The sequence below is a fragment of the Heptranchias perlo genome, chromosome 24, assembly GCF_035084215.1.
Source record: "Heptranchias perlo isolate sHepPer1 chromosome 24, sHepPer1.hap1, whole genome shotgun sequence".
Lineage (NCBI taxonomy): Eukaryota > Metazoa > Chordata > Chondrichthyes > Hexanchiformes > Hexanchidae > Heptranchias > Heptranchias perlo.
The window spans coordinates 14,428,819-14,444,184 of NC_090348.1; the positions used below are offsets into that span (position 1 = coordinate 14,428,819).

At 40.8% G+C, this 15,366-nt stretch overlaps 1 protein-coding gene across 3 annotated transcripts in view; it reads right to left on the reverse strand.

The window, feature by feature from the left end:
* LOC137341578 (potassium voltage-gated channel subfamily A member 1-like) overlaps window positions 1-15,366 on the reverse strand; it is a 71,262-nt gene that overhangs the window by 34,499 nt on the left and 21,397 nt on the right. Inside the window, exon 2 of one of the 3 annotated variants that reach the window (XM_068004793.1) lies at window positions 13,139-13,279. The exons of the other annotated variants lie outside the window; for them this stretch is intronic. The gene's annotated coding sequence lies outside the window, so the exon portion shown is untranslated. The remainder of the gene's footprint in view (window positions 1-13,138; window positions 13,280-15,366) is intronic. 3 annotated transcript variants of the gene reach the window in all.

Sequence of the window (15,366 nt, forward strand, 5' to 3'; positions counted from 1 at the left end):
AGTTTTGTGGGCGGAGCCTGATTCGGGGCAATTGAATCTTGAACCAGCGTAAAAGATCATGGAAAACACGAGCGTAAGTGGTTTTGGGCGTAACTCACATTTAAAATTCCCCGATCTTTCATGCTGGTTCAGCCGATTCGTCCCGGATTGCACTGATTTAATTGGCGTTAACGAGCGGAAACTCGATCCCATTATATATCTCGGCTTTTACTATAAGGGTAAAGAACTGCTCTATTATATGCAGTGATTTAATTATTTAGATAGAAATAGATTTCCTCTCTAACAACAATTGCAAGAAGCTCATGGATTCTTCATCACCAAGATAAAGACCACCCATTCAGCTTCTTCTGCTGCTTCCCTATTCTCCATTGCCCCTGAAACCAATAGCTCGGCGCCCCCCGCCACCCCCCCATCGCCATCCCACTCTAACTCTAGCCCTGGACTTCCATTTCGCTTTAGTTTTTTCTGCTTCTTCCCCTTATTCTCTCCAAGCTCATTTATGAGACCTATCTCCTACTCCCTCCATTCCTTTCCCACTAACTCCTGACTACCCAACTTACCTTCCTGGCCCCCATGCTGGCTGACATTGTAAATGGTTCCCTCTCCTCAGGCACTGTGCACCTCCCTTTCAAAACCACCATCATTACCCAGCTCCTCAAAAAAAAAGTCATTTTCAACCCCTCTGTTCTCACTGACTGCCACCCCATCTCCAACCTCCTTTTCCTCTCCAAGGCCCTTGAATATATTGTCATTTCCCAAATCCATGTCCATCTCTCTCACAACTCCTTGTTTGAATCCCTCAATCCAGCTATGCAAAAGCACAGCGCTTTAAGCACAGAGCTTGGTGAGAGTTAGGTGAATATACTAAACAGAGTGACTTGCTAAACAGAGTGACGACTAGAACTTGGTGAGAGCGGGAATTCGGTGCAGAGGAGGAAGGAGATGCTAAGTAATTTAAACCAAGGGGTAACAGTATATATGTAAATATATAAATAAATAATCAGAATAATTAATTAGATTAAAGGGGATGAAATTAAAATTAACTAAATAGAGGATACCAACATTAAAGGGATCCACATTGCATTAAATAAGAATCTGGTAGACATAAATAGGAGTTATGGGGATACTAAAATAAACAAAGTTAATAAACAAATTGGTCTGAAATCTAGGTATGTCTATCTACTAAGTATAATCTAGATCTCAAGTAATTGTATTATCTCTAGAATTAAATTATTACTATTAAATAAATAAATGAAAACTAGAAATAGCAGTGCAGGCTACGTATCGGGACTGTGATATATGGGAGTTTGTGGACAGTGAGACTGTCCCAGATTGCCAGAAATGTCCCTGCCTTGAGACACTCCAGCTCAGAGCCCCTGAGCTGCAGTGCGAGTTAGAGACAATCCAACACATAAGGGAGGGGGAGGAATTTTTGGATAGTTTTCTCCAGAGTACAGTCACACCTCAGAGGAAAGCAGAGATACAGGAAGGGGAGAGTGTGATTGTTAGTCAGCGGGGTAAGGGAAATCAAGGGGAGGTTGAGAAGGAGGTCCCGCCGACACTGGTTCTATCCAACAGGTACAATGTACTTGCTATCTGTTGGGATAAAGATGCAGGCTGTGAGATGGACAGCCAGAGTGTTAACCATGACACTGTAGAGCAGGAAGCAGTCCAAGGCAGGGGAAGAGCAGAATAGAAAGGTTGTAGTCATAGGGACTTTGATAATTAGGGGGATAGATAGCGTCCTCTGCAGTCGCAACCGACAGTCCAGGAGGGTGTGTTGCCTACCTGTTGCAAGGGTAAAGGATATCTCGGAACAACTGGAGAGGAACTTGGAAAGTGAGGGGGAAGATCCAGTTGTCATGGTCCCTGTTGGAACCAATGACATAGAGAAGAAAAGGGAGGAGATCCTACTAAGGGAGTATCAGAAGTTAGGAAATAAATTTAAAGAACAGGACCTCACGGGTAATAATCTCGGGATTACTACCTGAGTCACGTGCTAATTGGCATAGAGATGGCGAGATCAGGAAGGTGAATGTGTGGCTGAAAGACTGGTGTGGGAAGGAGGGGGTTCCATTTCATGGGACATTGGCACCAGTACTGGGACAGGAAGGAGGTGTACTGTTGGTACGGGCTCCACCTGAACCAGAATGGGACTAGTGTCCTAGCGGAAAGGAGAAATAGGGCTGTGGATAGGACTTTAAACTAATAAGACGGGGGGAGGGATCTGATGAAAATAACATAAGTCTGAAAAAAAAGAAATCGGAGATGAGAGTAAAGGTCAGGCCAATGTAAGGAATAAGGGTAACATAAATGGTCAAGGAACAGATACAGTTACAGAACACAAGTATAAAATGATTGTTAAAAATAAAGTGGGTGGAATAATTATTAAAAAATTGAATTGCCTGTACAGCAAGGTGCACAACATCCGAAACAAAACAGGGGAACTGGAGGCAATAATTCGTAATGAGGGGCCAGATGTAGCAGGGTTGAAACATGGCTACATAAAGAACAGGACTGGCAGTTAAATATTGCAAGATATAATATATTTAGAAAGGATAGGGAAGGAAGAAGGGGAAGAAGGGGGATGGGGTAGCTGTACTAATTGGAGACAACATAATGGCAATAGAAAAAAGGGACATAAGTAACATTAAGGTAGAAATAGAATCCATATGGATTGAGACAAAGGATAAAAGGGATCGATCACATTAATAGGGATATTCTACAGATCACCTAATACTGGAAGGGAAGTGGAGGAAGAAATATTTAGGCAAATCTATGAAATGAGTAAAAAAGAATCAAATAATAATCATGGGAGATTTCAACTACCTCCAAATAAACTGGCAAGAAGAGGAAGGGAAAGGGGAATGGAGTTGTTACAGTGTGTACAGGGCTCCTTTCTTACCCAGTATGTGAGAAGCCCAACAAGAGAGGAATCACTGCTGGATCTAGTAATGGGAAATGAACCAGAGCACAGGGGAACATCTATGCAATGGCAATCATAACACAGTAAGGTTTAAAATAATGATTGAGAAAGACATAAGTAAGACAAAGATCAAAGTAATAGATTGGAAAAAAATCTAATTTTATGGAGATGAGAATGGAACAAGGGAAGATAAAGTGGAAAAAAAAATTGACAAGCAAAGAGATAGAACAGCAGTGGGAAATATTTAAAACGGTGATCAATAGGGTTCAGGAGAAATATATTCTTCTAAAAAGCAAGAACAAACTAGCCAATAATGAAGCACCATGGATGAATAAAAGATAGGGGTAAAATTGAAACTAAAGAAAAAGGCATACTCTAAGTACATAGAGAATAAAGGAGAGGATGACAAAAGGGAATACGAAGAGGTTAAGAAAGAAATCAAAAAAACAATTGGAAATCAAAGAGGAACTACGAAATTAAACTATCAAGGAATATAAAAAGAAATAATGAAGTATTCTGCAGACACGTAAATAACAAAAGAAAAATCAGGAGAGGGATAGGGCCACTAAGGGATGCACAAGATAAACTCACAGGTAATGACAGCAAAATGGCAGAAATATTGAATCGTTACTTTGCCTCAGTATTTATCAGGGAGACTAACAAGGTGGACATGACATTAGAAGAAGGGATCAAAAAAATATAAAGACATTTAAGACAGAATGGGAGGAGATAATTGTTAAACTAATCAAACCTAGAGAGTATAAAACCCCTGATCCGGATGGATTGCATCCTTGAACATTAAAAGAAGTTGGGGAGAAATAGCAGATATACTATTACATATATATAAAAATTCATTAGAAAAGGGAATAGTGCCATAGGATTGGAGGACAGTTATTGTTATTCCTATATTTTAAAAAGGAGCTAGAACAAGTCCAGGGAACTATAAACCATTTAGCTTAACATCGATGGTAGAAAGATAATGAAATCTTTACTCAAAGATGTAATAGAAAAACACCTAGAAAACGACAATATAATGGAGTAGTCCATGCGGATTTCAGAAGGGAAAGTCATGCTCGACCAACCTTATTGAATTCTTTGAAAGAATTGACATGGTTAATGCAGTAGATGCAATATATTTGGATTTTCAAAAGGCCTTTGATAAGGTACTGCATTGTAGATTCATGACTAAGGTCAAAGCACGTGCAGTCAGGGGACAGGTAGCAGAATGGATAGCAAGCTGGCTACAAAACAAAAATCAGAGAGTAGGGGTTAAAGATAGTTACTCAGACTAGCAAAAGGTGGGAAGTGGTGTACCACAGGGATCGGTGCTGGGACAACTGTTGTTCTCAATTTACATTAACGATTTGAACTCTGGAATCGGAAGTACAATTTCAAAATTTGAGGACGACACAAAATTGGGGGTATAGTTAATACAAAGGAAGAATATGTCAAAATGCAAGAAGACATTAATAAACTTGCAGAATGAGCAAATGAATTTCAATGTAGATAAGTGTGAGGTGGTGCATTTTGGTAGAAGGAATAAGGAGGCCACATACTGCTTGGATAATAAGAGTCTAAATGGGGTAGAGGAGCAAAGGGATCTCAGGATACAGATACACAAATCACTAAAAATAGCAACACAGGTTAATAAGGTCATAAAAAAAAGCAAACCAAGCACTAGGGATCATTTCTAGAGGGATAGAATTGAAAAGCAGAGAAGTTTATAGTAAACTTGCAGAGAGCTGCATTTGGAGTACTGTGCACAGTTCTGGTCTCCATATTATGAAAAGGATATAGAGGCATTGGAGAAGGTGCAAAAAATATTCACAAGGATGATACCAGAACTGAGAGCATATACTCATCAGGAAAGGCTAAACAGGTTGGGGCCCTTTTCTCGAGAAAAGAGAAGGCTGAGAGGTGACCTGATAGAGGTCTTTAAGATAATGAAAGGGTTTGATTGGGTAGACATAGAGAAAATGTTTCCACTTGTGGGGGAGTCCAAAACTAGAGGTCATCAATATAGGTTAGTCACTAATAAATCCAATATGGAATTCAGGAGAAACTTCTTTCACCAAAGAGTTGTAAGAATATGGAACGCGCTACCACAAGGAGTAGCTGTGGCAAATAGCATAGATGCATTTCAAGGGAAGCTAGGTAAATACATGAGGGAGAAAGGAATACAAGAATATGCTAATAGGGTTAGATGAAACAGGAAGGGAGGACCCTTGTGTGAAACATTAAAGGAGGCATAGACCAGTTGGGCTGATACCCTGTTCCTGTGCTGTAGACTCGATGTGACTTGATGTAGCTTGTGCCTCTCCCACAGTATTAACAGCCCTGAACAAAGTCATGAGTGACATTCTCTATCATTGTGACCATGATGCATCATTCTTGCCCAACCTCCTTGATCTCTTTGCAGCCATCGTCACAGTTGACCCCACTGCTCTCCTCCAATACCTCTCCTCCATTGTCCAGCTCAGTGGCACCACCCTTGTCTGGTTCCACTCTTGCCCTATTTGATCATAATTAAAAGATCTCTAGCAATGGCTTCTCTTCCCATCTCCACACTGCCACCTCCTCTTCCTCATTTGCATGCTGCCCCTTGGCAACATCATCCACAGATATGGGGTCAACTTCCACATATCAAGCAATGAGACTACCTCTTCACCATCTCTCTCAACTCCTTCACTGCCTCTGTCATTTCAGGCTGCTTGTCCAACATCCAGTTCTGGATGAGTGACAACTTCCTCCAGCTAAACATTGGGAAGATATCCACCTGGAATGTCTGGGGTTGGGGGGGGGGGGTTCGCCCAATTTCCCACCGTAATTTCAATGGAGAATTGTCGGAAACCCCTTGACTAATGGCACAAATTGTCGTTTGGACCATTTCTCAGAAGTTTCCACTGATGTGCCACAAGGTTATGGCAGAAGACCAGGAGAACCTCTGCGTCCACCTCATCTTCGGTCTCTGCCATAAACTTCGTACCCTTCCCCAGTCACTTTCTCAGGCTGCACTAGACTGCTTATAATACTGGCCTCCTATTTGACCCTGAACAGAGTTTTGGATCCTGTCTTCACTCCATCACAAAGACCATGTCCAACATCTCCCAGCTCCAGCTCTACCGTAGGCTATTCAACACTCAAACACTCATGCGTGCCTTTGCCACCTCCAGACTCTAATATTACAATGCTGCCCTAGCTGGCTTCCCATCCTTCCATAAACTCCAGCATGTCCAAAACATTTCTGCTCGCATCCTATCTTGCATATCCCCACCATTGGAACCAGCAGCTGACTAGGTCCCACCCTCTATAATTTGCTTCCTAAACTTCTCCAACTCTCCAGCTTGTTGTCCTCCTTTGAGACCCTCCTGAGAACCCAACTTTTGGACTAAGTTTTTGGTTACCCTTCCTAATCTCTCCTTTTTTGGCTCAGCATCCATTTTCCTCACGCCTCTGTGAAGCGCACTATATAAATGCAAGTTATTGTAATTCTGGATTTTTTTTATGTATCAGCAGTCACTTATTTTCTAGGAACTAACCAAAAGACACTTACTGCACTGTCTCTGAGGAAATGTCCCACGAACTTCTTTCTAAATCATTTCATTGGAGATGCCCGCCTCCATTTCCACATCCCAGCAGGCCCCTACCCCCTCACTTGAAACAGTGAAGTCAATGGAAATAAAAATCGGGCTGCCGACTCTCTATCACCCATTTTCCACTATCGCATAAAGTCAAGATCTACCCCATTGTCACCTGCGATACTACAAGCAACATCATTGAAAATGTGCAGATTTTCTAAAAAGGCATGAGGATAGATATTCCGCTGTGGGCACCCAATGGCACTCAGTATGTCTGAGAGGAAGCAGCTACCCAAGTCATTTGCGTGCCCAGGCCCAGGCCTACTCCCTGGCTGGGCTTTGCAGCTGAAAGCCATCAAGTTCTCAGGAGTATGAGGCAGGAGGCTGGGAATGTGCCCTTTTGCCCCTAAATAGAATATGAACACACAGCCAAGTGCAAGTCCATTTAGATTTCTAGGTGAATCCCCATGAAATCCCAGGGCAGCACAATGGCAGTGCAGAATGGGCCTCAGCCCAGTTTTCCTCTTCCCAGCATCTGGGGAATCCAATTCCCCAGGCACACAAAAGACTGATATCTATCACAGAACAGCAATCAATAACTTGATTCAGATCCTACACTCGGGCTGGCCTGTGTGGACATTGGACATGGTAACAATGGTGTAAACTTTTCTGATAATAGCTACATTTATTCAGCTGAAAATATTTATGCTTGGATTTCCCGTACCTGGAATACAGAATTTATTTCATATACATATATGAGATAAGAAATGAACCTACTTTCCCACAAACAATTGGCTAAAACAGTTTTAAACAACAGTTATAACCATGGCAACTCCATCATCTTGTGAAGAAAACCTGTATAATTTGCTCATCGCTTTATCTTTTGTGAATATGTGGTCTCCTTTGCTCAAAATAAACATTATATGGAACAGCTTCTTATAATATCCTCTGTGAGTAAAGCCCCAATAAATGTCAAAAGCAAAAATCAAGGTCAAAATTCAATAGGAAAACAGGTATTAATTTTGTTGGGTCTCAGTTCAAATCTGAAGTCTAGGTTCAGCGCTCACCTCCAACAATAATTAGCTTGAGGAGAAAGCAGGAAAACAGGACAGTGTAAAACCAGCCCCCAAGAGGGACCTAAATTCAGGAAAGAAGGGCCAAATGACTACCTCCTGCACTAAAAAATTCTGTTTCCATTCACCAAACTGGTTTCTATGTCCCTAATTCTGTTCACTTGCTAACTTCCACTTTTGAGGTCTTCTTGTTACCAGAACACTTCCAATCTGTTCCGATAAACTGAAGGTGTAATGCTCAATGATAGAACACCGCTCTTGTATCAAACAACCTGAACTATTGCACATACAGGGTTTCAAATTTCCTATGCTTCTGACAAATGTCAGAAATTCCTACTTTTTGTTGGAATTACAAATAGCTAACAAAATCATAGGAGTGTTTGATCACTAAACTTAAGGATCCAGGGAGCCCGGTTATGTTAGGAAAATTGTCATTTGTTGTTAACCCAGTTGTTGAATGGCTGTCCTTGCTGTTGAATTTATCTCACCTACATCCCTAATCTCCAACCGTTAATACATATAATGGCATAATGTGGATATTCCTGGGGGCCCACTGCACTGTCACAGATTGGAACCCCCACCCACCCTAATCCAAAGCCAGAAATCCCATCCCAAATCTCAAGGACAGGCTCATTTGCACATATAAGATACCCCAAAGTCACAAGTTAAATAGATTACATTGAGTTCAATGGGTTAGAAATCTAAATGTACCAGGGACTCATCAAATCAAATTCAATCAATAGATTGACAGATGTGGAAGAAGTAGTTCCGGGGTTAACGGATTCATTGATTGTGTGATTGGGTGATTTCAATGAGTTTTGTTGGGAGGAAAGTCTATCCAGAAACATTTTAAAAAATGACTTTATTTAAATGTGGTGAGGCCTGCCATTTCATATATAACAGTGCAGAATAACTTTTGAACTTCTGTGGAAATGGAAGGCACATAATTTAGTAATTACAAGTGAGAAAATGTACTTGTCTCACTCTCCAAAATGTGACTCCAAACCCAATCCCCCCATTCAGAAATGTCCAGATTCACCACTGCTGGCCAATTGCTTTTTAAGTAGAATAGAATAAGCCAACTAGCGTAGTCAACATTTACTCATATTTTTCTTTTTCTTCCCTCCTCCTCTGTCCTCCGAAGATACGCCAAGCCCCATTTCTGAGCGGTTCCTCAGCCTCTGTGGTGATACTTTGAAATCTTCCCCTTCATTAAGCGCAGGAGGAGTAAAACACTCACTTTTCGATTTGACTGTGCAGCAGCAGAATGCCACAAACAGGTACATTATTAAAAGCCTAAAATTTCACTGAGGTAAAATTCCCATTTACTCTGTTTCTCCGGGGTTTTTTGCTGAAGTTACAGCAGCAGATCAGGAGAATCCCCATAGAAATTTTACCCCAGTATCTTTACTAATTTTCTACTGGTAGAAGGAGGCTGATTGCTGTGTCTAAGTGGAGATCTCTTAGCAATAAGGTGGCCACTGCCTCCTTGCCTTGGATCATAAGGTTGTCCAGCCAGCACTTGGGCTACATCCACTGCTGAAGTGGCTACTTGTTCCTGCTCACTTTCTGGTAAATGATTTGAGCGGGATGGCCCAAGCCTTCAATCACCCCTCCTAAGCTCTCTTCCATGACTTTGCATTCAGTTCCTCATATTCATGGGACAGTTTGTACATTAAAAATGCTGTATCAATACAAGTTGTTGTTGTTGGGGATGAGAAGCAATTTCTGAAACAGAGCTCACTTCACTAATATTATGGGTAAGGTGTTTTATTGCAAGGTGATTCAGTGAATAACTGTGCAAGTGAGTGAATGAGTGAGCAAGTGAGTGAATTAGTGAATAAGAGAAGTCAGTGAGTGACTGTGTAGAAAAGGATAGTGCCACGTTTCAAGACTTTTTTATCATTTTTCCAAAGAAAGGATTTAGAAGAATTACTTTTAAAAATCGGTCTTTAAAAGCAATGTGTATTCTCACAATTGTTTTTTTAAAAGGCACCTTGACAAAAGGTGGTTCGTATGCTAAACAGAAGCTGGTTTCCCCACAGAATAAACAATAAGCAATTTGTTTGCTTGTCTGGGCAAGCTGGAAAGAACTTTAATCTCTCTCTGTCTATAAAATGAGATTTAAGATAAAGGCTGAGAGGATTTTCAGACAGGACAGTCAGATTTATTAAAGGGAAAGCTATAAGGGCCTTCACACAGGCAAGTAGGTTAGAAATGCTAGAGGATAGTTAGAAGATCTTTTGTTTAAGCCAAGTAAGATGACCCACTGGTCTGGGAAGGGTGGTGTGTTCTTTATTTTGTATCATTACATGAAGATAAAGTGCATCAATTGAACTAAGTGAATCTAATCATATTTGATTTATGGTCAACACATGACTCTTAACCTAGGAGGCCAACAAAGGGACCATTAATGTGGAGACCATCTTATAGTTGAGCTTTGTAATTATGTTATTCATAATTATTTTAAAATTATTTATTTTTTGGTCACCTGGATGTCCAACACACACTCAGAAACCCATCACTAATTTTAAGGCCCAGAATTTCCTCAGAGCTGCTCCAGCTCTACCATCGTAACTTTGCCGGAAGTGCGGAAGAAACCCCGTATATGCACGTAAACGGGTATCCACTGCACTTCTGATCAAGTTACCGTAACTGAGCAGGAGCCTCTCTGCGAAAATTCTCGGACTAAGAGTCTCCAAACCAAGTTGCTGAGAAATCCATATAAGGTAGAATTTCTGTTTGCCTTATACAGAGTCCATGGGAGCAATTTTCAACTGCAAACTGCCTGTTTCTCGCCTGCATAATGGCCGGCCGGCAGTCAGCAGTTGAAAATTGGAGCGGGGGGGGGTCGGGGAATCTTTTGCCACCCCGTTGATGCCCAAGCCCGCTGAAACAATTTAAACATAATAGGGACAGAATATGTGATTTGAAATTGGAGACTGAATTATTACAGCATGCCCTAGTCTAATTGTTTCCCACCCTCTAACCCCACATCACTTTTAAGACTGCACTTGGTCTGGAATCTCTACGTGCAATGACATAACAGATCAACTAGTTTATAGTGAAATAGTAAAACTTATGGCAAGAATACATTATAAGGATTCTCATAAAGGCCTAGAATTGAGAAGCTCTGCCAGCGATTTGTTCTTGTTCCAACTCTTTTCAATATTTTTACAAATGATCTGCCTCCAACAATCTCCAGGCCATTCAAGTATGCAGATGAGATCTGCCTGGCTTCAAGATACAGAGACTTCAAAAATATTGAGGACAACTTGAATTACGATTTGGCAGCTGTCAGTGCCTAATGCAAAATGTGGAGACTTAAACCCAGTGTGTCAAAGACAGTGTCGTCATGCTTCCATCTTCATCATGCCAACGCTTCATGAGAACTCAACATCCTCTTAGATGGAGATCAGCTGGCACATGACTCAATGCCAGTTTATCTAGGAGTAACTATAGATCACACACTTAATTACAAGGAGCACCTCATCAAGGTAACTCAGAAGATCGAGCAGAAATGGCCTGCTAAATAAGCTTGCAGGCTCAACTTGGGGAGCTAATGCACAAACATTATGAAGCTTGTCTCTAGCACTTTGCTGCTCAGTTGGAGAATATTGTGCCTCAATGTGCTTCTTCTGTAAGAAATTCCTTCCTCATCACCCAGCCTGATGAGGGACTGCTTGGCTTCGAGTTGCCACACCATCTCTGGTGCAAGCTCGATTGTTTTAGATGTGGAATGATAAGGTGTGCAGCAAATGAGCGCACCGAGGGACTCAGGAACCGCCCTCTGTGCAGTTGCGGTGCCGGTGAGGACGCAGCACATCTACTGAATGGCTGGCTGCTCATTTCATGTTCGTTTACCAATATTTATCCCTCAACCAACATCACTAAAAAACAGATTATCTGGTTATTACCACATTGCTATTTATGGGACTTGCTGTGCACAAATTGGCTGCCATGTTTCCTAGATTACAACAGTATGTACACTTCAAAAGAACTTCATTGGCTGTAAAGCACTTTGGGACATCCTGAAGTCGTGAAGGGTGCTATATAAATGCAAGTCTTTCTTTCTTTATACCAGGAGGACTTTCCAAACTGCACAATGTTGACCCAGAGACTAATGGATGGCTAAAGCATGTATGATGTCTACATAAGCTTAGACACTTTTGACATCTTTGACACTTTTGGCCTTCTTGACTTTACATAGTTTGTATTTTGAAATTTTTTCCAATCTTTATTGTGCCACTTGTGCACTTGCATATAATAAAAATAACTGAGAAGCTGGAGTTGAGTTTTTAAAATGCCCTCTCAATGAACTCCTGGGAAAGCTTGCAATAAACAGTGCACAGAAAACTCTTGGATAACAATTGGTGGTAATGTTACTCCTCTGTTATGCAATGGGTTACCTGACCTGCCTATGACACAAATAGTGGTGTGCAACTGTGGAGAGAATATTTTAAACACTTTCCTGTTGAGTATTTCTTAATTTCTTAAATTATTTATTTTCTTTCCCTCCAGTTCTCCACCCACACGATTTATCTCTGTTTTCATCCCACACAACATAATTTACAGCACTAGATCAATACGATTTATTATCACACAGACACAGTTCATAAAGATTAAAAGAAAACAAAATGGCATATTTGCATCAGGGACATAGCCATCTTTCTGAGCAAAATCTACATGAATGCCAAAAATATTCTTATCTCTAACAGTTACACTCCATGGGATTAAAATTAACTGTCATGAACTTGCATTCAGCATTATGCCAAGACTTGTAAATTATTCAATTTACAAAAGAAATTAAGAAACATAGGTTTTAATGAATGTCTAATAGACAAATGATTATTTACGAGTTGTTGAAATTATCCACTAATCTTGTATTTATTAATTATAAACCTCAAAGGGACAAACCCCCCCCCCCCCTCAAGCCCCATTATTGCACAGTTTAACTTATTGTTCAAAATACATTTTCTCCTCTTTCACGTGGCTGGAGTTGTGTTTTCTCTGGGCCAGCAGGACTATCAAGTGTCTTCAGGCTTTAATATTTTTGCATTCAGTCTTTACTTCTCCTACCATATCAGCAGTATTTGAGAGAGCCAGTAGTAGCATTACTGAATGTTAGTGCCATGCTTTCGGGGTATTTTTGACCATCTTCCACAGAAAGGATTTCAAAGAGCTACTTTTGGGGGTGAAATTCAACTTTGGCAAGGGCACAAAACGGGCAATTGCCAATTGGACACCCATTATATAGCCCGCCCAATTTTCCTTTCCTAATCGGATGGGGTGTATGACAGGGAGCCCGATTCGCTATCGCCCATACCAAAGTTGAATTTCGCCCTTTTCATTTTTTTTAAGCAAAGTGTCTTTTTAATAGACAATGCATAAAATCTGTGAAGGTCATGAATGAGTCAGATTTCCTCCAATTGAACATTAGCAATACCAAAGCCACTATTTTCAGTTTTTCTATAAATAGCTATGTGTCAAACTTTGCTAAAATAAATACCATTAGTGTGAAAATGACAGGAAACACTTTGTTTTGTACCTTTTCTCTTTACCTTTTTCATTCCTGCCCGCGTCATGCACTATTCCATGGTTGAAAAAGCAGTCATGGGTCTACTGCCCTATTGCTAATGCCACTCTGTAACTTGTCACTTGGAGGTTCCGGAGGGAGGATTCCCTCCAGTTCGCCTCTTTTCCTAAAGTAAAACAATAACAGTGTGAACTGGGCTTTTGAAAGACAATCGCATACCACTGAGCTACTCTCATCGAGTTCACAACAGCTAATTAGAAATTATGATTGGCAAGTATATATACAGACATGTACAAACACACACGTACACACATTCTTGCATGCTCACTCTTGGTTTTGCTCCCGATCCTTTCCAATTGAAGCAGCTAGGATGTTTGACTTTCTGAAAAAGTGTCTAGCAAACTCTTTTTGCTTACAAACATATGTTACAATGACACAATTTGCAGCTAAAGATATCATTTGATCACATGCATACGACATCATCCTGATGTAGAGGATTAATGACTCTTCTGGGGTCCTCTTTCCTCCTCCCTCAAACCAAAAGAGCTTTGGTAAGTACTTATTCTTGAAGACATTTCCCTTTAAACTAAACACGTAAATATACATTCTTTGATCCCTAACCTCTGGCGTTTCTAATGCTTTTCTGATTTCCTCCGGGCTCAGATGGTGGTGCTTACCAGCTGAACCATCCGTAAGAATGTTTAAGATGGATTAAAGTCATTAAAAAACACATTATCTTATTTGAGAAATGCAAAAGCGGCCCAACCATGGCTAACAAAAGAAATTAAGGATAGTATTAGATCCAAAGAGAAGTCATATAAAGTTGCCAGAAAAAGTAGCAAGCCTGAGGATTGGCAGCAGTTTAGAATTCAGCAAAAAAGGACCAAGAGATTGATTAAGAGGGGAAAAATAGAGTATGAGAGCAAACTTGCAAGGAACATAAAAGCGGACTGTAAAAGCTTCTACAAGTATGTAAAAAGAAAAAGATTAGTGAAGACAAATGTAGGTCCCTTACAGTCAGAAATGGGAGAATTTATAATGGGGAACAAGGAAATGGCAGAGCAATGAAACAAATACTTTGGTTCTGTCTTCACGGAAGAGGACACAAATAACTTCCCGGAAATGCTAGGGAACCAAGGGACTAGTGAGAAGGAGGAATTAAAGGAAATTAGTATTAGTAAAAAAATAGTGCTGGAGAAATTAATGGGACTGAAAGCCGATAAATCCCCAGGGCCTGATAATCTGCATCCCAGAGTACTAAAAGAGGTAGCCATGGAAATAGTGGATGCATTGGTTGTCATCTTCCATAATTCTATAGATTATGGAACAGTTCCTGCAGATTGGAGGGTGGCAAATGTAACCCCACTATTTAAAAAAGGAGGGTGAGAGAAAACAGGGAACTACAAACCGGTAAGCCTAACATCAGTAGTAGGGAAAATGCTAGAGTCTATTATAAAGGATGTGCTAACAGGGCACTTAGAAAATATCAATGGGATTAGACAAAGTCAACATGGATTTATGAGAGGGAAATCATGTTTGACAAACTTACTGGAGTTTTTTGAGGATGTAACTGCTAGAATAGATAAGGGAGAGCCAGTGGATGTGGTTTATTTGGATTTTCAGAGGGCCTTTGATAAAGTCCCACATAAGAGGTTAGTGTGCAAAATTAAAGCACGTGGGGTTGGTGGTAATATACTGGTATGGATTGAAAATTGGTTAACAGACAGGAAACAGGGAGTTGGAATAAATGGGTCTTTTTTGGGGTGGCAGGTAGTGACTAGTGGGGTTCCGCGGGGATCAGTGCTTGGGCCCCAGCTATTCATGATGAGGGAACCAAATGTAATATTTCCAAGTTTGCTGACGACACAAAACTAGGTGGGATCGTGAGTTGTGAGGAGGATGCAAAGGGGCTTCAAGGCGATTTAGACAAGTTGAGTGAATGGGCAAATACATGGCAGATGCAGTATAACGTGGATAAATGTGAAGTTATCCACTTCGGATGGAAAAACAGAAAGACAGCGTATTATTTAAATGGTGATAGATTGGGAAATGTTGATGTACAAAGGGACCTGGGTGTCCTTGTACACCAGTCACTGAAAGCAAACATGCAGGTGAAGCAAGCAGTTAGGAAGGCAAATGGTATGCTGGCCTTGATTGCAAGAGGATTTGAGTACAGGAGCAAGGATGTCTTACTGCAGTTATACAGGGCCTTGGTGAGACCACACCTGGAGTATTGTGTGCAGTTTTGGTCTC